Source organism: Felis catus, chromosome X (assembly GCF_018350175.1).
Source record: "Felis catus isolate Fca126 chromosome X, F.catus_Fca126_mat1.0, whole genome shotgun sequence".
Taxonomy (NCBI): Eukaryota; Metazoa; Chordata; class Mammalia; order Carnivora; family Felidae; genus Felis; species Felis catus.
The window spans coordinates 111,748,384-111,772,862 of NC_058386.1; the positions used below are offsets into that span (position 1 = coordinate 111,748,384).

Sequence of the window (24,479 nt, forward strand, 5' to 3'; positions counted from 1 at the left end):
TCCCACTTATTTATTTTTGTTGTTGTTGCAAAAGTATTCTTAACGTTTTACTACTCCAGCGAAGACATTTGTCAAGAGTAGTTTGACTTCTCCACGCTGCCAGCGCAGAGCCCGATGTGGGGCTCAAACTCCCAACCGTGAGATCATGACCTGAGCCCAAGTCGGACGCCTAACCGACTGAGCCACCCTGGCGCCCCTCATCTGTATTTATTTTTACCAGTAAATTATTTTGCTGAACGAGAGCCAGTTTATCAGTTCTGCTAAAGGTACAGAGACGGTGGCCAGCTCATCTGTATTTATCACATCTATGGTAACATTTAAAATGTGTTTTGAACGGTACATATGCCAATGTTTCTGACTACCATAGTAGTGTGAGCACTTGAATAAAAATAGGAAAAATGAGACTTGTGAGCCACCCGTTGCCATCCTAAGTGTACCTAATTAAGATATTTGGGGTTCATAGGGGTGCCTGGGTGGCTCAGTCGGTTGTGTCCGACTTTGGCTCAGGTCATGATCTCGAGGTTCGTGGGTTCGAGCCCTGCATTGGGCTCTGTGCTGACAGCTCGGAGCGTGGAGCCTGCTTCGGATTCTGTGTCTCCCTCTCTCTCTGTCCCTCTCATGCTCATGCTCTCTCTCTCTCTCTCTCTCTCTCTCTCTCTCAAATGAAGAAATGTTAAAGAAAATTAAAAGATATTTGGGGTTCACTACTCTTTGGTTTCTTAGGTTGGAAAAGAATATTCTGAAGGAAAAGAGTATCTTACTGAAGGAAAGAAGAATATCTTTTCTGAAGGAAAAGCATGATAAAGGAATGGTTACCATGACGATCACATTTCAGAGAATTTAGAGAAGACTGAATCTGTGGGGTTCATCCATTTTGATTGATTCAACTGGTCTTTTAGTTTCATTCAGACAGCAGCTGTCTCTCGATTTTATTTTTCCACATAATTCACCCAATCGATCGGTGACTTGGGGGTCGTGTAAGCTTGGCTGTCAGTAGTGACAGGGTCACCAGTGTCTGTGGCTACGATACTGTTGCCAAGCCCGAAGGAGGATGATTGTGTACGTTAAAGGTCACTAGATCGTAGCTCCTGGCTTCTTCTGCAGTCACACAAAAGGTTTGTCTAATTTGACTTATTCTGTCAGGGTGCGATAAGGTTCACATGATTTATTTTAAAGCATGGCTGACCCTAAAGTGTTTGGGTTTTACTTGGCTGTCATCACATTTTACCCAGTGTGTTTGGCTGCCGTTCGGTTTTTATACTTTGACTTGTGCAAAATCGTCGACACGGTTTGTGCCCCGTGTGGTCAGAGGCACAGTTCCACGTGCACAACTGTACCTGCACGAGTGTCTTCTTCCTCCCAGCCCCGACTGAGTGTGACGCGGGACGCACTGGCACCAACAGTAAAGTGGAGCTACAGGTGCTGTGGTGAAATCTCGCTGTCTGTTTTTATCACTCTTGGTGGTCTAGTTCTTGACAGTGAAAGCATGAACCGTGGAGCTGACCTTGGCGGGGCCCCGGGTCGGACCCCCGTGTGTGAGCTCCGCCCGCTCAGCCTTTGGGCCTTTCTCTCTTCTGCCCTCTGGAGGGTGTCTGGGGACATGACATGCAAGGGTTTCCTACGAAAAGGAGAGCCCCAGGGGTCTTGGTTTTGGTTACTAGAAGACCAGCCTCTTGCCCCTCCGCCCCAGCCCCTCGAAGTCTGAACTCGTCGAGGTGGGGAGCAGACAGGGAAGGCACGGAAGGCACTGGCAGGGTTGGGGTGTTAAGGGGGCTGCGATCCCGGTTCTTTGAGTCCAGAACCGATTCCTTCAAGTAGAGCCCGGTATGTACTGAACCCCATCTCCGGGAAAAATGATTTCCAGAAGGGGGAGCGAAGTGAAATAGCACGTTAAGGCTAGCGTGTGGCGGATTCAGGTTTGAAGTTTAAGCTGGATTGAATCTAAACGGGTGTGTTTGGTGCCAGAGTTTTGTGGCAGCACGTGAGCTCCTCCTCCGAGCGTGAGAACACTCACTCTGCGCCTGCTGGAGTAAATGCTGATCACTGTCTCTCTCTCCCATCTGGCGAGTACCTGCTGCATGCGGGGCACTGTGAAGTGCTCTGTTTGCGCCGCCCCCTTGTCACCTCACAGCCTGTCTGTGAAGTCACTTACCATTGTGAGGCTCAGCTGACATAAGGCAGGGCCGGTGTTCGAACCCAGGCAGTCTGACTCTTGCTGTGAACATCTGTGCCGTGCCGCATTCTCACCACGGTTGCATGCCAGGGTGTGGCACCTTCTAGAAACAGTGAGTTCCGTGTGAATGGGTTGTGGGTAGTGGGAAAAGAGACCGGGCGAAACCTTTTATGTATACGTGCTGTGCTAAGTACTGTGAGGAGAGAAAGGCGGGATTTCCGTCCCTGCCACCTAGACAAAGACACTTTAAGTTCTGTGGAACAAACGAGACGTAACATGAAACCAGTAATATGTATTCATAGGGCAGAATGTGAAAATATTATCTCTAGTTAAATAGAGGTGGGAAAAGGACGAGAAGGTGTTTCTTTGAAGTCTGTCACTTTCAGACGTTTGCCTTTGAAAGCTAGCTCTTCGCTGCTGGCACAGAGTCCCCTCCTCCGGGCTTTTGATCTGGCAGACAAGAACCTGTCTGTCCCTGTAGTCAGCACACTTGTCCATTTTGAGTTCGGAAGAGTTGTCTTGAACGTGACAGTTGTCATTAAGATCTCGAAGCAGATGAACCCATTAGCCTATTGAGCTAACCGGACCAGCGATTTATTTTCTAGCACGTTAATATTTTTTTAAAAAATCTCTAACCCCTGCTTGTTCGGCGATCAGCCCGGAAATGGTTGCTTGGGGGCAGAAGAGGGGCAGTTATGAGCCTGGTTAGAACCCATGGTTTAGGTTTGCCCTGCTTCACTCCATAGATACTTCTCGAGAGGCTCCTGTGTGGCAGTCAGGCACCGTTCTGGGCGCGGGGATGGAGCAGTGAACAGAACAGATGGGGCCCCTCACAGGGAGCGATCTTTCCCTCAGATTTCATTTGCTCGTGTACATTTCACAGCTGATATAAAAGTGCTCTTGGTATGAGTTTCAGGATTTCACACGCCTCCTTTCTCCCAGGGTAAGGCAGTGAGATGCCTCTGGGGAGGTCGCAAGGGCTCGAGGAGGGCCGCATGTCAGGGGACTGTCTCTGCTTGGGTGATGGGAACAGCACAGAGCACACCTGTTTCCTGGTGATGCTGAGCCCTCCGCCCCGGGCGGGGATGAGCCTGCCCGCCAGCCTGCATCCTGATGCTGTCGTTGATTGGAGATAACTTCGGTGGTCACACGGCACCTCGTCTCCATGGAAACACCTCTAAATATTCCTCTGGTGACTTGTGCTCTACATTCTGCCTGGATCTGAGCCCTCCTGTGGCAAAATATTCTAAAGATGTTAAAAGAGAGGGAAAAAAAGGCTCAACTAATAAATCTATTCTAAACGACTGAGTCATTTGTTTTGATTACCCGGGTGATTGCCAAATGTTAATTTAAAACTGAAATAGGCCATGAGCTCACTGTGCTAACAATGCTGAGTGTTTGAGCTAAGGCAGCCTGATGATGAGGGGCACAAATGTTGTAGGATAAACAGACACTGGGGAAGCATGCGGAACATCCTGGCGGTTTAACTTTTAAGGGTTGTGAATATAAAGTAGAATGTGTTACCGTGAGGCATTTCGAAGGAAGTAGGCTTTGGGTGGTTTTTTTTTTTTTTTTTTTTTTGGAATTTCTAACTTTTTTTCTGAAAAGGTAACTTTGCGTCTCGCTTCTCATTTTTTCCTAATTAGGCACGTTGGAAGTTGTTGTCCACCGTGTCCGGCCCTTGCTGAATACATCCCAGTCACCACACATCCAGCGTGAGGTAAGTTTGACTGATGGCCACACGTTCGTACACCGACCTTCAGCCTTCCAATTAGTGGTGTTGGGGTTGACACTGTGGAAAAAAAAAAAAAAGCTTTATTTGTACAGTAGACTGAACAGGATTCATTTTAATGGACCCAGCAAATATCCCTGCTTATCCTAAATATCAGCTTTCTGGGGACTGGCTTTTCAAGGGGAAAAACCAATCTCATTTGCTTTTAATTTGGGGGCATGAGAAGTGAAGGTGCCAAGCACAACAGAACTGTTAGAAGGTCTGCCTGAAGATAAAGATGTGCTCATGCCCCAGCGTGAACAGTAGGGAGCAGGAAAGCTACGCCGAGCAGTACTGGCATCAGTACTGGCATCGAGCAAGGAGACTGCGGGAGAAGGCGGGGCTGACCCAATCAGCTGTCGGGGAGGGATCTTTGTGCAAGATCTCGGGTAGGAACTCCAGAGAGGGCTTCCGTTGGGTTATGCCAACGAGGGCCAGCCCGTTGTTTTCAGCTCAGAGTCGAAGTTCAGAGTGTGGCTGCCCCGGTGTGAACAGCCAGATCGAGCAACCCTTTCATTGAGCACACATTGCACAGACATCCTCGGTCGTCATTTAGCCGCAGGGCTTATATACACTCCGTGATGAAGATTCAGGGTCACTCAGTGCTGTCCTTGAGAGACGGGACATTCCGCTTCGCAGATCTCAGAGAGGGTTCATCCAGGCCCCGCGTAAGGGGCCCCAGTCTTGCTGCTCTCTGTGCCCCGCCGTGCACACGTTTGCGGGAGGGGAGGTGACATTTGCCAGCGGCAGACCAGTCAGGATTCGCACTTCCGTCCATCAGAAGCTTGCTGCATTTTGGTGTATGCCCCGCCCCCCGCCCTCTGCCTCTGCTCAGTCTCGCTTTCGATGAGGGTCATTGCTTTCCGTTAGGGCAGATGCTCACTTAGCTGGCCAAAGTTGTCTCCGGTATCCCTGCTTGCTGCCACCTTCTTCACACATTTTAAAATACATATATTGGGGCGCCTGGGTGGCACAGTCGGTTAAGCGTCCGACTTCAGCCAGGTCACGATCTCGCGGTCTGGGAGTTCGAGCCCCGCGTCGGGCTCTGGGCTGATGGCTCGGAGCCTGGAGCCTGTTTCCGATTCTGTGTCTCCCTCTTTCTCTCTGCCCCTCGCCCATTCATGCTCTGTCTCTCTCTGTCCCAAAAATAAATAAACGTTGAAAAAATAAATAAATAAAATAAAATACATATATTGACACTGTAAAGAATAAAAAAAAAAAAAGGACAGACTTTTAGAAGTGTTTACTAGGAATTTTGTCAGTTTCCTCAATGACATGGAAGCTGGAAGGTCTCCCCAGGGCCTGGGGCTTCAGACCGGCCCAGAGACCAAAGCCTTGGCCATTTGTCAGCTGTGAGAGACACACCCTGCTGGCTCGGTCTGGGCCCTGCCGTGGCTGTCATCCATAGCCTTTACCTAAAATGGTTGTTTTCAAACTTTTATTTGTTAACGATAGAAACCTGTCTTCAAATAAAATCTTAGGTCGTCCCCCACCAGAGCAGAACTATGACTCTCACTGTCCTCTGAGGAACCCGAGGGCGGCTTGCCTTTGTTTTCCCACAGCAACAGAGACTCGATGGTGGAAGGAGGTCCACAGAAGGGCATAGCCCGTCAGCCTGGTTAGAAACACTGGCTGGGGGTGGGGGGACCTGGGCTTGGGTTGCCCGTAGCCATCTGCAACCTGGGTACGCTTCATCAGTAGAGAACTTTGACGGAAGCTATGTGTATTCTTATAAATGAAACATTCTAATGGAAGGTTTTTGGATACATATCTGAAGTGGTTTTGTGATATTAAACCACTCCGGTGACATCTTTAATTTCACCAAAACTTAGCATCTTTGAGTTTCCTTTTAAAATTTTTTCTAGGGGCGCCTGAGTGGCTCAGTCGGTTGAGCCTCCGACTTCGGCTCAGGTCATGATCTCACGGTTCGTGAGTTCGAGCCGCGCGTCGGGCTCTGCGCTGACGGCTCGGAGCCTGGAGCCTGCTTCGGATTCTGTGTATCCCTCTCTCTCTGCCCCTCCCCTGCTCATGCTCTGTCTCTCTCTGTCTCTCAAAGATGAATAAACGTTAAAAAATTTTTTAATAAATAAAAAAATAACAATTTTTTTAGTGCTTGCTTCAGCAGCACATACACTAAAATTGGAATGATTACAGAGATTACCACAGCCCCTGCCTAAGGATGGCACACAAATTCGTGAAGCATTCCATATTTAAAAAAAAATAAATACAATAAATTTTGTTCAGTTTATTTATTTTGAAAGACAGAGCAGAGGAGGGAAAAGAGAGAGGGAAAGAGAGAATCCCAGGCAGGCTCTGTGCTGTCAGTGCAGAGCCCGGTGTGGGGCCCAAACTCACAAACTGTGATATCATGACCTGAGCCGAAGCCGAGAGTCGGACGCTTAACCGACTGAGCCACCCAGGTGCCCCATTTGGGTTTCCTTTTAGAGCAGTGAGTTTCTCAACTTGATCAAATCTTTTTTTTCTTTTTTAATTTTTTTTTGATGTTTATTTTTGAGACAGAGAGAGACAGAATGCGAGTGGGGGAGGGGCAGAGAGAGAGGGAGACACAGAATCCGAAGCGGGCTCCAGGCTCCAAGCCGTCAGCACAGAGCCCGACGCGGGGCTCGAACCCACAAACCGTGAGATCATGACCTGAGCCGAAGTCAGACACTCAACCGACTGAGCCACCCAGGCACCCCACAACTTGATCAGATCTGTTAAATTCTGTGACTTAATCACATCTGTTAAATTCCGTTGCACTGTGATGGAAATCTATAGGATTGATGTGAAGCAGTTCCAGTCACAATGTAGTTGTATCTTGTGATCTTTCTTCGCTTTTCTTATTGATGTCTTCATTCATTCAGCCCTACTACGTAGTAAGCCGGGAATGTAGGCGTGAACAAAAGAAAAAGGATAATACATTTTCATCTCGATCTTCTTCAACTGTGGGACATCCCTGGATGATTTTCCTTTTTGCAGATGGGGAAACTGAAAGTTGATTTTCCTTTTTTTTTCTTTTAATTTTTTAATCTTTATTTTTGAGAGAGAGAGACAGAGTGCAAGCAGGGGAGGAACAGAGGGAGAGGGAGACACAGAATCTGAAGCAGGCTTCAGGCTCCGAGCTGTCAGCACAGAGCCCGACGTGGGGCTGGAACTCACGAACCGCGAGATCATGACCTGAGTCGAAGTTGGATGCTTAACCGACTGAGCCACCCAGGTGCCCCCGATTTTCCTTTTTACATTAAATTGCCCAGTATTGAGTAGGCCTGGATGGGTTCAGGGGTGCAGTTCAAAGTCCCTGTCTCCAGTCTGCTCTCTGAGACTGTGATGTCTGGCACCTCCAGGCAGGAATGCACAAGTAATGAAGTATACGGGCGTTGCTGGGGCGCACCTGTGCCCAGAACCCAAGTGCCCCAAAGTGAAAGCAAATGTAAATTGTGTGTTTCGTACACACAGATTATACACAAATTTGGTAAATTTGCTTGAAACACTTGAACACTTTAGGAAAGTAGTAAACTTTATCACAGGTAAACTTTATTTTCAAGAACCTGAAATTATTCCACTTGGCCACCTTTTCATTATAGAATTGTATGGAACAAAAACTTTTTTTTAATGTTTGTTTATTTTTCTGAGACAGAGGGACAGAGTGTGAGCAGGGAAGGGGAAAAGAGAGAGAGGGAGAGGGAGACACAGAATCTGAAGGAGGCTCCAGGCTCTGAGCTGTCAGCACAGAGCCCGATGTGGGGTTCAAACTCACAAACCATGAGATTATGACCTGAGCCGAAGTCGGATGCTTAACCGACCGAGCCACCCTGGTGCCCTGGAACAAAAACTGGAACCCCACATAATTCTTTTTTTACTCCTTTTAAAGTTTTCATTCATTCATTCATTCATTCAAGTAACCTCTACACCCAACATGGGGCTCGAACTCACGACCCTGAGATCAAGAGTGGCACACTTCTCTGACTGAGCCCGCCAGGAGCCCTGAACCCAACATAATTCTTAACATACACATGAGCTGGGTACTCTTTGTATTTGTTTCTGTAGGAATGACAGTGTTGTTAATTAAGAATTAAACATGTATTTCACATCTAGGAAATATTTGTATCACTGACATATGGTCACTTTAATTATTGATTTGGCAGTTTTTAATATTCACAAAACACAAATTTAAAATATGGTAGTCATAGTGATTTGGTTTGTACCGTTTATATCGATGTGACCTCTCTTCTTCGTGTACCAGCAAGAGAGCACGAGATTTAGCACAGATGGCTTCCACAAGGTTAAAGAATTTGGAAACCATCAGTCCAGAGCCAAGGTCTCAAACTGGTGGGCTGAATCTGGCACACAGAGGTGTTCTTTTAAAATTTTAAGTGAATTGCCAGCATTTAAAATTTGAGAGATTTCACATGTTTCAAAAATCCAGATTTTCAGCTTCTCTTGAAATATCAGAAGATCTGGCAACATTAGCCTGTATTCCTTTTGGGCAACACTAGGCTGAACAGCCGGATAGCTCCCATGCCTTTGGCTGGAGCGTGAACTCTGAAATTTGCCAGGGTCCCTACCACCCTCTCACCTCCTTGATACAAAGGACAGAGGTCCTTTATCTCAGTGTTTAATGTGGCCATTATCTGAATGTCTTACTCGTTTTTAAGACCTGCAGGGCTCTTTCAGGCAAGTGGGTTTTCAAGAAAGCTCATGTCCGGATGAAATTGAGGCTATAGACTGAGAGCCATCCTTTCTCTCAAAATACCAGCTTGTAATTTTCAGGTACATGATGTTTGGTGATACTTATTTTAATTTAAGGGCATGCATTAAAAGGGTTGAGAGTGCCTGGCTGGTTCAGTCAGTAGAGCATTCGACTCTTGATCTTGGGGTCGTGAGTTTGAGCCCCATATTGGGTGTAGAGGTTACTTTTTTAAGAAAGGGATGGGGATAAACATTTGAGGAAAGAGATACCTTCTGACGGTGTCTGATTAAGAGAAGGAGCATCGGCAGAATTTGGCAGGTTCCTGTGGTCTACCCCAGTGTTTCCTCAAACTTTCACTTGTGGATCCTAACACAGGAGGTCTGGGGTAGGGCCTGAGATTACACAACTCCAGTAAGCCCCAGATTGTACCACTGCTAGTCCGAGGACCTGTGTCCCTTTGAGTAGCAAGGGGACTTGACCCTAAAGCAATCCTACGAAAAAGCAGTCATGCAGTGATGTTTTGACAAATCTTTTTCTTTGGCCTAAGAAAGAGAAAGAGATCTTAGGCAGGCTATTTGTGGTCAGATCTTCATAGATAAACCTGAGTTCATTTCTCATTGTGGTAGGATAACGTTTAAAAGCCAATTTAATTTTTTTTTTTTATTTTTGAGAGAGAGAGAAACAGGATGTGAGTGGGAGAGGGGAGAGAGAGAGGGAAACACTGAATCCAAAGCAGGCTCCAGGCTCTGAGCTGTCAACACAGAGCCCAATATGGGGCTTGAACTCACGAACCGTGAGATCGTGACCTGAAGTCAGACGCTTAACCGACTGAGCCACCCAGGCTCCCTAAAGCAAGTTTTAAAATAAAAATTAAACTTCTCTTTTACACGGGCTATGTTGTATTAAAAATAATGGACTTTTGGGGGACGCCTGGGTGGCTCTCTCTCTGCCCCACCCCTGCTTGTGTTCTGTGTCTCTTTCTCAAAAATAAATAAACATTAAAAAAAAAAAAAACCCTTGCTTTTGAAGTACTTGTAGTAAAAATGCTACATGTGGTAAAGCTCAGGAATCATGAAGTAGGGATTAGAGCTGTTAATTTTGTAATTATCAGAGAATATATTTATGAGACGCTTGGAAAACTTACGAATGAGACCATAGAAAATGGGACAGTTATCCAGTCCCTGGATAAATGATAACCTGTAAGCTATATAAAATGATAGAAGTAGTCAAGAAGAGATCAACAGACTCCAATCCATAAAAGATTTCTGAGGGAGTACACCTTCAGTGCTCTCACCACCCACACAGAAACGGGACGTCTCAGGTGGTGGGTGTGTTACCTAACTTGATTGTGGTAACGAACTCACAGAATGTACGTGTGTCAGATCATCCCGGTTGCCTTCGATGTGTACGATTTTCGTTAATTCAACCTCAGCAAAGCTGAGGAAAAAAATAATGAAAACATGCCAGGAAAGTTTGTGGCGGAGGTGATAAAATCATTCATTTCTATCTTACGCACAGAGCCCACGTAGATTGTGAGGCCTGGCACGTGCCTGGCCTGTGGTAGGTGCTCCATAACCGTTGTCTGAATGAGTTCTCCGGCAGGTGGAGAGGCAAAAGACGTGCGTGTCCTGTCAGAGTGAACAAATGCATGGCAAAATGCTCAGCCTCAGTGGCATCCAAGGATGAACCACGTCCCAGCAGCAAGAAGGTATATTTTTTGCCTTTTGAGCCGACACAACAGAAAACACGTAGTGCTAATATGGTTGGTTACCTTGAAACCGAGAAGCGCTTACTGCTGGGAGCTCTGTAAGTTGGTCATAAGCCTTTTAGAACATTTTGTGGCACTTTGTGGCCCAAGTCACAGATCGGTACCCCTTGATCCAGTAATCCTATTTCGGGACGTGCGCTCCAAGAAGCAAATGGTTCCACGAGAAGAAAAGAAAAGTTGCATGTTGCGGGTATTCGTCACAGTGGTCTTTGTACGGACAAGAAGTTAGAATGTAAACATTCGTGTGCTCAAGCAAGATTCTCGGTTAAGTAAGTAGGATACGTCCATGCAGGAGAATTCCATGAATCTGTTCCAAATCACAACCTTGATGCTTGCAGACCGATATGGAAGAATGTGTCTAATACGGCCGTTGTCTATGTGCTATGATGATAGCCTTGTAAAGTGCCAGCGCGCGTGTGGACGAGAGCTAGAAGTAACACTTCATTTGAGGTTTTATTCATATTATTTGTCCTGTTGTTTGCACATTTTACCCGAAGTCTACGGCTCGCTTAGAGGTCGAGACTCCTCAGCTTCTACCTTCTCGACCCCATGCCACAAGCCATTGGTGTTGTGTAAATGACCGTGGCTCGTGATGAGGACTCCCGCCTAGAGCCTAGACACGGGGCTGTCATGCTAGAACTCCTCCCTGCTGCTTCGTTCCATCACCCTGACCTCTCGGTTTTCTTCCTTTTTTCCTCTCTTTGCCCGTGTTTCGTCTGTTCTCTGCAGTTGGTCGAGAGGCCCCTTGGTGTCCCGCGTGTTAAAGTGTAACTATTTGTCTCCGAGCTTTTCACTGCTGTGCGGCCGGGGAGCCACTCTTGATGTCTCGAGGCTCCCTGTCCACTTACGCAGAACCTTAGCGGAGCCGTGGTGCAAGGGCAGTACCTGTTTCCCCTTCTGGTGGCATTTAGCTAAGTGACACAAATCCCCTCTAGCGTCCCGAGCCTTCGTCCAGCATCCCCTCCCCTCCGGCTGTGCTCCCCGCGTCACATATACTTGTTTCCCTGCTGGAAGTGTGCGTTTCTCCTTTAATTAGGTCAGTTACTTCATGTCTGTTTTTCTTTTTTGACATGGTTTCCTCTGGCTTTAGCACCGCATATTTTCCCCATATGTCATTGCCTCTGGAGCTCCATGTTGCAATCGCTTTTCAAGGGGAACAGAGAGCACATTACTAAGGGGGGTAGCTCTTGACTCCTTGCCTGCCCTTTGCCTGCATGAGCATTCCTATTTCTTTTGGGCCTAGTTCTGTTTGGTTTTGTCGTCTTCATCGTCAGTTATGTTTGGACTGAAAGATACTTAAGTAAAAATAATGGTAAGTCAGAGATATGTCTGGCAAAGGTGCAGCACATTTGTTAAGGTTACTGGTTTATTTATCTCCCCTGTCTCTATGGTGACTAAATCCGGGGCTGGGATTTAATGGACTTAATTTTGACCTCTTGTACATCTCCTAACTTTCCCAGCCTCCGAGATAGAAGGAATTCATTTTCACTGGAGGAGAGAAGCTGCCTCACTTAGAGGAAGGGTCCTAACTGCACTCTCGGAAAGTGGAATTCGAGTCTGGGCTTCTTTCGGTCGTCTTCTATCAGAGTTCATATAGCACTTGGAGAGAAAGCTGGCAAGTCTTTTGGAGAAACACACACATGCACACCACATTACCGATGGCCCCAGGAAATCATTTTCTTTTCAGTGAAATAAAGTATTGTGTAGTTAATGTGAATGAACTGTCTATAAGAAATTCTTATGAGGGAGCCATTTGTAAGAATATGACATCAGTGGGAACACTGATTGGATATTACACATTTTTTTTTATTTTTAAAAAGTATCTTCATCACAGGATTATAAGTTGGCACGCATATAAATGTCTAAACCATATTTCATATTTGAGCATATTAAACTGTGCCATGGAGGTCATGATAAAGGTTGGGTTTGACGAGGATTCCCATGGAAAAAGCCAGATTGTGACACTGAAACGGAAGTCTAGCTTTCCACCTGTACCCGCTGGATGTGAAATGAAGACATGGGCTATCTGATCTCTAAGGTAGCTCGAGTCAAACCATCTGGGACTTCAGTTGGTTCAAATGACCCTTTAAAACTTTTTATCCTCTTCCATATGCTACTTTGAGACTTGGAAGGACACTCGGGTTTCAGAAAGTTTAATGATGTATCCAAAATCGAGTCAGAGTGCTTGACTTTTATTTAAGGCTTGTGTATCCTGTGTTAGTTTTTCATGGAGAATTCACCTGTTGGCAAGTTCCTTCATCTTCTCTAGGGGCAGACTCATATATGTGAATTCTCTTTGAAACCACATCAGAGGAGGCGTTCCTGGGTGGCTCAGGTGGTTGAGGGTCCGACTCGATTCCAGCTCAGGTCGTGATCTTGCGGTTGTGGGATCAAGCCCCGGCATCGGGCTCTGCACTGGCAGCGCGGAGCCTGCTTGGGATTCCCTCTCTCCCTCTCTCTCTCTCTCTGCCCCTCCCTCCCGTTCTGTCTCTCAAAATAAATAAATAAATAAATAAAATTTAAAACCAAAGCAAAGGAGCCCATCAGTGATTAACAAGCATCGCACAGAGGCCGAGGAGAGAGGGGGACGTGAGTGCGGCTGCACCCTTATTCACCAGTGAAATAACAGGGTCCGTTTCTGTTATCAAGTTTGGTTCAAGACAAGTAGGAACTTGTGAATACCTAATGTTTTTATGAAGTTCTTGTAACGTCATAAAACCCTGTGGATGTGGAAGTCGTTTTACAGCTTTCTCCATCATCATCACCTTGTCTATGAATAGGACAGAGACTTGAGAAGCCAACAGATGCTCGCCTGTAAAGAGATCCATCCTTGGGAGATGAATGTTGGATAGTCACTAAGTCCTGGGTTTGAAACTTACTAGATTCAAGTCACAGCTTCACAGTGGAATCGTGTCCGTTTTTTCACGGTCCGTTCAACAGGCACAGCTGAGGTCCCAGCTTTTGCAGACATCCAACCATGAAGGCTGAAGCCCTTGACAATGCTTGCGAGAAAGAGTAGCACCCGCATCCTCCTTATGATCATTGTCACCATCATTATCCTATCGTTATGGGCTGGAATCCCCGTGTGGAGAGCTGTGCTAATACTGGCCATAATTCTTTTGATTTTTTTCTTTAATTGTTAATATCTCCATTTTGTTTAAACAGCTCTAGGCATCAAATCAATTCAACTAAAAAGGATGAAATCTGCAAAATGTATTTAGAACAGCGGCCCCCTTCTCCTATCCTATCAGCCAGATCAGCTTCACACTTGATACAGATACAGCATCTCTCACTGAGAGATTAAAGAAAAAAATCAAATAAATTTCCGTACCACTTCTTCACCTACATAGTAAAGCAGTGTGGCCCTTAGGTAGGTGGATGAGAATTTGTGGTCTTTGCGAGTCTGTCAACACCTCTCAAACCATGCGATACGTGTACGTGACGGGACCGTTTATATACGTTCTTCAGGACTATGAATTAGTAATTTACTTAAGACATCCCAAGTGTCTCTTTTCGAGAACCAGTGGAGATTTTTCTGTGGATTCCGGTGATGGGTTTGTGCACGTGCTTGTCGGCATGTGTGTGCGTGTGTGTGGTAGGGCATTCACAATCAGTGGTGCCTTTTGCTCACTAAAGGGGTTCAGATGCTCACTGGTTGGAGAAGGTGAGTTCCACTCTTGGCTTGGGGCTCACATGACAGGTTTGAACCTGGAAACAATACAACGTGTTCCATTACTCTCAGCCCTTCCTTTAACGTTCCAAGCTGTGCCCTCTGTATCCTCAGTCCTGACGGACGTTCCACAGGCTCTTGGGCCAACTCCTTCGGTCCTCTCCAGGGTGTCTTCTGTTTTTATTACTGGGACAGTCGGAGGCACAGAGAGAGTCAAGCGTGTGGTTGGGGCCCCTGTCTTAAACTGGACAGTAGTTCCCCGTTGCCTGTGCTTTTGCGTTCTGGGGTTTCTGTCACCGGTCAGCCGTGGTCTGGAAGCGGATGGTCCTCCCGGTGTAGTGTCAAGATCAGAAGCCGCCTGATGCTGCGTCACAGTGCCTGCGTCATTCACCTCCCTGCGCCTCATCATGTAGGCATTTTGCCTCACATCATCGTTGCGGGAAGGAAGAGCGCATACACTAAGATATTGTGAGAGAGTGAGAGAGACCACACTCACATAACCTTCTAACAGGACGTTGTTACGATTGGGCTATTCTGCTAGTAGTTACTGTTGCTCATCTCCTGCGCCTGACCTATACGTTAAACTTTATCATAGGTGTGTGTGTAGAGGAAAAACCATAGTCTCTTGCGGGGCTCGGTGCTATCTGTGGCTTCAGGCATCCGCTGGGGGTCTTGGAACAGACCTGCGGGGGGAAACAGACCTGTGGGGGAGGGGGCACGACCGCACTCTGCTTCCGCCGGGAAACTGGAACCTGTTTCGGAGCGGGAATACCGACCGATGTTTTCTGTGACGTCCTCCACATCGGTTACTAGTTAGTGGCAGCGGCTTTGCAAGCATTTACTAGAGAAACAGTTCATTGAACGAGAGGCATTTTATGAATTGGAAACCACAGATAGCATTACTGTGGTATTACCCAGGACTATCTGAGGATCTTTATCTGACTCCCTGTTCCTCTAACACCGGTGTTCCTGACATCACTGGAGCATATTCTTGAACACAACAGGCCCTCCCGCCTCATCGCGGCATGGCGTCGTGGTTTTGTCAGCATTGCATTATGCACGTTTCAGATAGGCAGAAAAGTTGAAGTTACGCAGTCAGTACTCACATCCCCACCACCCAGGTTCTACACTTAAACATTTCACTGCGTTTGCCACATCACATATCCATCCGTGTGTTAGTCTACCTTCATTTTTGGATGCATTTCAAAGCAAACCGCCAGCATCCGTATACGTCACCCCCCCAAACACTTGAGTGTGCACATCCTTCTGTGGTTTCAATTTTGACATTCTTAGAGCTGTTTTCAGATTTTTAAGGTTCTGGCATGTGTGTTGATGATGCCTAAGAAGAGATGGTAAGTTGAATGTGAAATGAGCTCCCTTCTCAGACTCTGGGGTGTTTGGTTTTCTAACTACAGCAAGCGTACAAACACGCACACATCACCGTCCTCTCTCCCCCATGTTACACGGTCACCCCATGTGTATTGTTGAGACTTGGAAGGCCAGCCAAGGACACAGAGTTGAGGGTCTTATTTATTTGAGGAAAACTGGCGAATTGGGGTTGAGGCCAGGAGGGCAGAAGGTTAGAGCTACGTGTGATAAGGGATGTGGAAAGTGGTTCAGAACCAGGAGGTCATGAGTGTGCTACCACTTACCCAAGGTCTGGGCAAGGTTTAGTGGCTGTTTATATTACCCAGGGGGAGGGGAGAGAGGGTCATAGATTTAATAAACACTAACAGTACAAATGCAGGGTCCTTCCAGTTTTTTTTTCTTTGTTCCAGGATTTTAATTTTAAGTAATCTCTGCACTCAATGTGGGGCTCAAACTCATGACCCCGAGATCAAGAGTCATGCACCCCACCCACTGAGCCAGCCAGGTGGCCCATGGGTCCTTCCATTCTAATGGTTTTTCCATTATATCATGGGGAACCCTAGAATTCGTAGAAATGTTGCAGAGCCTTCAACATTTGAATTAGATATTTCAGAGTGTGTTGAACTACTTAAGAAACTGACAAAAACCAGTGGACACACTCCACCGTGTTTTGTGGTCAATTGTAACACACTGGACAACACTTAGCGATTGACTTGGAAATAAGTAAAGGTTATTGATGTCAACTCAAAATAAAATTTTGGATGACACCTATCTGTCATCCATCAAAGCCAGGGTAATATTCCTGTTATGGGAATAAAGACAAAAGGTCTTCAGCAAGACCGTTCCACTAAAGCCATGGTGTTAAGGTATCAGCCTGAGAAAGCTGAAGTTACAGTTTGGTTTTCGGTTACCGTGAGCGCTTAGCCATCTGTTATATTTAGAGATTTTTTTTCTGGTACCTTTAGGAATCTGGAAACAGATGACTGTATGCTTTCCACTCGAAACTGCCATAAAAGGGGAAAGGTAGTTCAGGGGTTGGAGGCTGGCTCCCGGGTCATCTCTCAGTTGGGGCCATGTCAATGGACTAGGGAACCTTCTAAAAGGTCTCTCTCTTGGCCCATAGCTCAGACTGCTCACCCGAAGTCTGAAGACATATGTGTGCAATATTGCAGCTCGTTAGGAGATTTTTCGGGGCTTCTTTGGTTATGCCTGAGAAGCTTTACAATGGCTTTGGCGGATCCCTTTCAGATGGAGGCCGCAGTTCCTCACTTTCGTTCTGGATTGTACCACATTCTGTGTTCAGAGTCTAAAAATGCCTTTTGGAAGCCAGCACCTGCTTGTGTGTGGCTTCAGTTTGTGTTTTAAAATGTTTGCTTAGCTATATTTTATTTTCCCCCAACATCTTATGATGAAGATTGTTAAAGTGGAAATGATTCCGTGGGGGAACACCTGTATACCCGTCATCTAGAGTCCATCATTAACATGTTATTTACTGTATCTGTTTGATCACCAGATCTACCCATCTCTCTATCCATAATTCCATATTATTTTTGGATGCATTTCAAACTAAATGCAGTAGATTTCACCAGTTAGGTAGCTTTATATATTTAACGCACTCGGAGTCTGGCTTTTTGAGCACCACACAAATGTGCAGGAATTGGCATAGAGTCCTATGCAAGATGTAAAATAAATGCTCAGTTTTACTGGGGGAAAAAAATTTGGAAGCCTTATTTTAAAAGTAACAGATTTTCTGGAATTCTGGCATGGAGTTGGAAAAGAATACTGGTGTATTTTTAAATCTGAACTGACTCGTGACTCAGATGATGCTGACCCCTAATAAGGGGGGGGTATCCTTGTAGGTTTTGTTTTCAGTTGTTGAGACAGGAGCCAAATAACTTCCACTTCTCATGGAGAGGCAGGCTCATCTTTAGAAGTGTTATAAACAGCAAGTGTTGGTCACTCCAACAAAATCTATTTTATTTGGAAAGCAGGGAGGAGCAGTTAACTGAGGACCAAATGGGTCTCTGCTGGATCCGATCCCGAACCATGGTGTCAAGGTGTTAAGTGCAAATTATTAAAAAAAAAAAAAAAAAAGACACCCTTGTTACAATTGGGACAGCGAGAGCGGGATGGAGGTGAAAGAGGTTAGTGCGTGGCTTTTGCCCCTTTGTACGGAAAGCGCTCTCTACCTTCTTGCAAAGCTGTGTTGTTGTTCCCTTCCCTCTCAATCCCCAGAATCATGTGCAAACACTCTCCCTTGGCCCAGGGGGTTGGCTGGGTATATTTCCTTCTGGAAGTCTTCACTTGCACTCTTGAGTTAGCTGGCAGATCCCTTAAAAGCCTTTCCAAGCAGCTTCTCCCCTTCCCCAGAGGGTAGAAGCAGGTCTCTGCCGTGTTTCCCATCTCCGACCTTCCAAGAGAACGTACTACAGAAGACCGAAGAGCGAGGGCAGACGGTCTTTGGGAAAGGGAGTAGGTGTGGGATGTGGGGTGAACTGGGTGGTTAGATACATTTTAAATGTGTCCACAGAACACGACAACAAAATTCTGGAACACAACGACGTTACACACAGGGAGTTGTAGAAACTTTACCAGCCTCCTCAGATAGACGCGCTACCCTTTCAACCCCATAAAAAGTCCTCGGCGCCCTCGAACTGTGTGTACTTTGGTCCTAGAAGAGACCGTTGGGTCGCAGAGGTCTTGATTCCTCTCTACCACCGACTTGCTCTTTGATCTCAGAATGTGACTGGCCTGTTCCATGATGGTGGCGTAAGCACCAATAATACAGCTGATTAACTGCCTGTGGTCTGATAGGGCAGGTGAAAACTGTATCTGGCTTCCATTACAACTCAAGTGGTTGAGTTATTTCACTAACATTTAGGTATTACCATCAATCAGATTTAATTTTTGAAAAGAGGTGTTTTGCGTACACGAATACTTTATATTCCGTAGCCTGTATGTCTGGCACCGCCCGTAACTAAATATTTTCGTCGGTCTGCTTAGAAGATTCGTTCTCTCCCTGCAACACGTATGTTTAAAACACACAGAAATTGATTAGACTGTACTTATTGCTGGCAGAAAGGTGGACAGTTGTCTAGATTTATGGTCAGGACAGGTGACAGGACTTGGCGTTTCTATTCTTAGTTTGACCTCGCCCCCCTCTCTTAAGGCGAGACACTTAATCTTTTTTAATGTCTCAGTTTATCCGTCTGGAACACCTGTAGCCTTCTTTCATGAAGACGGTACCTGGTTTATGTCTTGATGGCATTTGAGGATGTGCCACAGAACGTGGCAGGGGGGTTCAAATGACTGTGTAGAAACTATTTGAATGTCGAATGATGATCTTGACAAATTACTAATTACTACATTTAGAAAGTTACAGCTCTGGAGGGAATTGATATTTGATATTGTTGTCCTGTGTGTTCTAAGTTACCATCATAACAGTAGGAAAATAAACCCTGTCTTGGCTATGTTACAAAGGGATTAACTCACTTCTTCAAGTTGTTACTAAATCTCCAGCCCTTCCCACAACAGAAATAAAAAGCGCTCCTTGTTTTCTTTAGTTTTTCTGGGATAGAAGTCTGCAAACTACTCTTGGCTTCAGGTTTTCTTCTGTTGGGTGTTTTCCAAATTATTCTCTTTGTGGAGACTGAAGGGTAAACTGTCAGTTACTTAAAGCAACTAAAATTGCCCTCTACCCGTGTGCAGAGGAGTGTGCTTTTGATTTGTAGATCAAAGCGAAGAACCAAGAGTATGTGGGGCTTGCCTATTGTACATTTGTCCCCAGCTCCTTGTGTCTCTGCAGAGCAATAGTAATGAAATACAAGAGGATTAAATACCTAGACCCTAAGTAAAAGCGAAAAGACCCATATGACTGTTTCTAAATTCTCTCTCCTGGAACGTGTGGGCTGATGAGAGAGAGAATCCCCGTCACGGAGGTTGTCCGTCTTTTGCCAATGATCCGCTCCTAGATTTTATGGTGCATGATAAATGGGCATATGTTTTTTGTGAAAATCGTGGGGTGTGAGTCATGCGAAGACTTGAAAAACGAGGACATCCTACCTGCTTCGGTACAAAGCCTGATATGTGTATATATTTTTTTCTTCTTTTAGAAATCTTTATTTTGATATTACTTTTCAGTTCATACAGTACCTGGGCACATGTGACTTAATGTGGTTCCTAAAACAATCTGACAAGGAAAGCAGGGCAGGTATTAATGTCCCCATTGTATCGACAGGGAAGGCAAATGAACCAACAGAGCCCGGGACTCTTCGCTGGCATTTCTGACTCCATGTCTATTGCTCGTTCCTTGAGTTACGAAACAACAAAGTCGTCAGAACATTCCTGGTCTTTGCATTAAATGAAAGCTTACAATTAATTTTTTTTGTTTAGTTTTTTTAACATTTTTTTATTATTGAGAGACAGAGACAGGCCGTGAGCAGGGGAGGGGCAGAGAGAGAGGGAGACACAGAATCCGAAGCAGGCTCCAGGCTCTGAGCTGTCAGCACAGAGCCCGACGCGGGACTTGAACTCACGAACCGCGAGATCACGACCTGACCCGATGTCAGACGCTTAACCGACTGAGCCACCCAGGCGCCCCAAGCTTACAGTTAATTTAACTTGTATAGTGTTTTCTCCATTTTGACAAAGTTAGGTCGTAATTGGCTTTGAACTTGCTAAGCTCCTGAACTAATCTCTTCTCTGCTTGCTTCCTTGTCCACTGTGATCATTTATGTAGGCTTCAGCATTTATTTGTGAGGTTAAATGAGTAGACAGTTTGAAGTGAATTAAAATTAATGTGGTTTTGCGATATTTATAACGCTGCTGGTTTGCCACACTGAATCGCCACAACACTGTGATGGGGATCTCTGTTTTAACGTCGAATAAAAACAGCTGGTAGCCACACTTCCCATTCGATTTGCATATATGACGCCGAATTATAAACATCAGCCCCTTTTCCTGAAATCCAAAGAGTTGACTTTTGAAGTGTCTGCCGTGAGATGGGAGTGCGGTGCTGGTGACCTTTCTTTTTCTCGTTAGTCCATAGAAGCAGGGAGGTGCAGTCTAAGTTGGTAAGTCAGTGATGAATAGAACACAAGCCACCTGGCCTCGGTTAGTTACGTGACCTCGGAAAAACCAGTGCCCATTTCAGAAAAGACCGACTTCTGAGACTGCAGATGACCAGCTACTCTTCTGCTGTCAAAAAGAAACACTCACAGGGTTAATGGACAACCCTGACACAGACAGAGTCGAGAAACCCCTAGCAGGTTTCTGTAAGGAAGGAAGATGGTGTTTTGTTTTCCCGGCAGGCCGTTTGAAGGTCAGACCTATGACTCAGAGCCGGGCACTTTGGTGGTGGCATGCATCAGTGACCTGTTGCCAGTCTAAGATCATCCAGCAGGGCTGGTGCCCAGGGCTTGTGCCCCTCCATTATAACCTCTAGCCGAGGCGCCACCTTTCGTCTTTAAAAATAGATAAAAAGGAGCACAGGAACATCTGAAAACCAGATACCATGTGGACCTTACAGCTTTTCAGCCTGCAGACTCGACGAACACCAAGTGCCTCCTTAATGTTGGGGCGTAGGTCGTCCCTCGCCGCCAGTCTGTCACAGCGCGGCGCCGTGTGAACCTATGTGCACGTGGTCCGGATAAGCGTTTTACTCAGTTTCTTGTTTTGTGATTCATCGCGAGGCGTTGTGGTTTGGTGCAAGGAGCACTAGACTTGGAATCAAAAGCCACTTCCTCCCTGGGTGGCTCATTGACGGAGGGTAGCCTTAGCATAGTTGGCACAGGATTCCCACGTGGTCCGTTCTCTGCCTGGACAAAACAAATGTGCCATTTCAGTGAGCTTTGGTGGGTGCTTGCCTGGGCCGCTTGAGATCCCTTCGTCCCTTTCCTGTTCCTCTCTCCCTTCTCCTGGGAGTCACGACTCTTTCATGCATCTGACCCTGCCGCCTGTCAGAGGAAGGCAATCTGATTAAATTAACTTACTGCTTTTACTAGTTGGTTCATTCCCTGGTTTTGAACTTTGCATATTTCTCACAGCGTTGTTTGTAATAACAGACTGGAAACACATGTCTGTCGATAAGGGACTGATTAAGAAAATTGTAGTGCATCGGGGCGCCTGGGTGGCTCAGTCAGTTAAGCATCTGACTTCGGCTCAGGTCATGATCTCGCGGTTCGTGAGTTTGGGCCCCGCATCGGGCTCTGTGCTGACCGCTCAGAGCCTGGAGCCTGCTTCGGATTCTGTGTCTCCCTCTCTCTCTGCCCTTCCCCTGCTTGCTCGCCCCCTCTGTCTCTCTCAAAAATAAACATTAAAAAAATTACATATAAAAAAATTGTGGTATATCTACACAGTTGAATACTATATACGTCATAAAAGTGGATGCTCTTTCGGCACTAACAGGCAGAATTCGCTAAAATACACAGAATAGAAAAGGCAAAGTATAGGAGAGTACGTGTAGCACATCACCATCATGTTTTTAAAAAGGGAGAAAGAAAAAATATATACAGCTACGTATTTTTCATAGGCCCAGTGTCTCTGGAACCATAAGAAGACACTGGGATCATTGGTAACTAATGGAGAAGGGAAGTGCATGTTTGGGGACAGGCGGGACAGGAAGACTTTTCAGTATGTAATCTTTTGTGCCTTTAGAAAAAAACATTTTAATATTCTTTCAATCTTCATTTATTTTTGAGAGAGAGACAGAGTGAGGGGGGGAGGGCCAGAGAGAGAGGAAGACGCAGAATCCGAAGCAGGTTCCAGGCTCTGAGCTGTCAGCACAGAGCTGGATGCAGGGCTCAAAGTCACAAACCACGAGATCGTGACCTGAGCCGAAGTCGGACGCTTAACCGACCGAGCCACCCAGGCACCCCAAAAACATTTTAATATTCAAAAAATAAAAGAAATCCATACACAAAAAAGAATGTTCAATAGTAGCATCATTCATAATGGCTAAAACGAAGAATCAGCTCGTGTCCGTCAGCAGGTGAGTGAACAAACACGGGGTGTATCCGTACGATGGAATACTATTCGGCAGTAAAATACAATGAAGTGCTGATTTATGCTACAGCGTGGATGAAACTTGAAAACATGAGGCTTAATGAAAGAAGCCGGACACAAAAGATCACACATATTGTATGATCCCCTTTATACAGAAGTGTCCAGAACGGGCAGACCCACAGACAGAAAGTAGATTAGTGGTTGCCGGGAGCCTGGAGGAAAGGGAGGGTCTAGGGAGTGACCGCTGATGGCCACAGGGTGTCTTTCTTCGTGAAGAAAATGTTCTGGAATCAGATGAGAGTGATGATTGCTCAACTTGATGAATATGCTAACAATCACTGGAGTGTGCGCTTTGAAAGGGTAAATTTTATGGTGTGTTAAGTTGTGTCTTAATGCATAAAATGAAAAAACAACTTGGAGTCAGGAACACGGAAACATGTTTTAAGAATCACCGTGAACACAGAAAACAATAACCTTCTTACGTTTTCACCCATGAAATGTTTCCATTGGAAGATGGTTTACATAGGCTCGCCGACAACACCAGAGTCCTTCATACCCTCTTAGCTACTTCCACAAACACGCGCCCGCGATCTTCCCATTTTATCGGGGGATACCGTTAACCCAAAAGAAGGAAGCCTGGATTGATAGAATGTTCAGTATGTGCGATTGAGATGCTGTGGCTGCGGGCCTTCCCCAGTCCATGGCACTGGGAGAGACGGGTATGGTGGGTTTGGCCAGAGCCTCAGAGAATCCTTTGGACCAGCCCTTTCTCTCCTTGGAACTGGCCCCAGAGGGACCCCTGCCCCGGCACTGCCTGCCTCCTCCCGGGAGCTGCCCCCATTCCCTTTCTTTTATTTTCCCGGGTTGAGCTGAGTCGCAGGGTTTCAGGAGCCCTTCCTGAAAGGAGGGAGAGCGGTGGGCCTGACGGACAGACACAGTTCCTCTTCCAGGACTGCGTCACTGGCACATCGCAGGTGCCGTGGCCCCGGGAGCTGTCATCCAGCGGGACGGTCCCCGCCGTAGCATCCGGCCTGTCCGTGGGCTGGTCGGGTAACTGTTCTGTCAGTTCTCCCAACTCGGGTGCTTTAACCCGAATTCATCTAGGGGTGGACGTGGGGGGATGACCACAGTGTGGTTTTGGGCAGCAGTGGGATAGACGATGCAGTTTTCACTTGTGCTGCCCCTGAGACCTGACGCCTTCCTGTGCTTCACTTAAGTCCAGTGTCCCCACAGGCAGTCTTCCCTCACGTCAGCTGCTGAGCCCTTCCTCTGCACGGCCTAGAAAGAGAGCTCTTTGAGATCCACGTCCTTGGCATTCATTCAGAATTAACTCACGTCAGGGGCGCCTCAGTGGCTCAGTTGGTTAAGCGTCCGACTTCGGCTCAGATCATGATCTCACGGTGCGTGGGTTGCAGCCCCGCGTCGGGCTCTGTGCTGAGTGTTCGGAGCCTGGAGCCTGCTTCGGATTCTGTGTCTCCCTCTCTCCCCACCCCTCCCCTGCTCGCACTCTGTCTCTCTCTGTCTCTCTCTCTCAAAAATAAGAAACATTAGAAATAGTTGCTAAATTCTTAGTGTAGTCTAACGCTTAACCAACGTGTAAAAACAAATCAACTCCCGTCATACATGCAGAAGTAACCTACGCTCTGGCCAGAGCTACTGTTTCTGATGCTATAGGTAGTCTCTTTTCGTCGGTAGCCTTCTTGGGCCAAGTTGAGATCAGAGAGGCGGTCCACGGGTGGCCTGTCTCATTAAGGGCTTTCACCCAAGCAAGCCTTCATTTGTTGTGTTGGAAAGTGTAATCATCCATTGGGCTCACTAGGACCTTACTTGGTAGGAGGGACGTAGGAAAACTCCTTTCTCACCCCAAGTCTGAGCAGGTGACCTACACCTAGTGGGTCTTTTATTTCCACTAGAGGATCAAGAGAGCAGCCTTGTCTTTCCAAGGTGTCCCATCACCTGTCCCTAAACCGTCTACATCCATGTAGGATGTACAGCTGTCTTCTGGGCTGTTGTGCCTGCCAGAGGCTGATTCCTCTG

At 46.4% G+C, this 24,479-nt stretch overlaps 1 protein-coding gene and 1 non-coding gene across 3 annotated transcripts in view; both read left to right on the forward strand.

Moving 5' to 3' along the window:
- Nucleotides 1-24,479, forward strand: part of FHL1 (four and a half LIM domains 1) — a 61,889-nt gene that overhangs the window by 17,723 nt on the left and 19,687 nt on the right. Inside the window, exons 1-2 of one of the 2 annotated variants that reach the window (XM_006944038.3) lie at nt 2,267-2,285; nt 3,820-3,893. The gene's annotated coding sequence lies outside the window, so the exon portion shown is untranslated. Of the gene's footprint in view, nt 1-2,266; nt 2,286-3,819; nt 3,894-24,479 lie in introns of those variants that run through there. The other variant, XM_023249463.2, reaches the window with a different exon arrangement.
- LOC111558819 lies at nt 6,054-6,158 on the forward strand. The gene has a single exon (XR_002739956.1). It is a non-coding gene; the product is annotated as a U6 spliceosomal RNA (small nuclear RNA).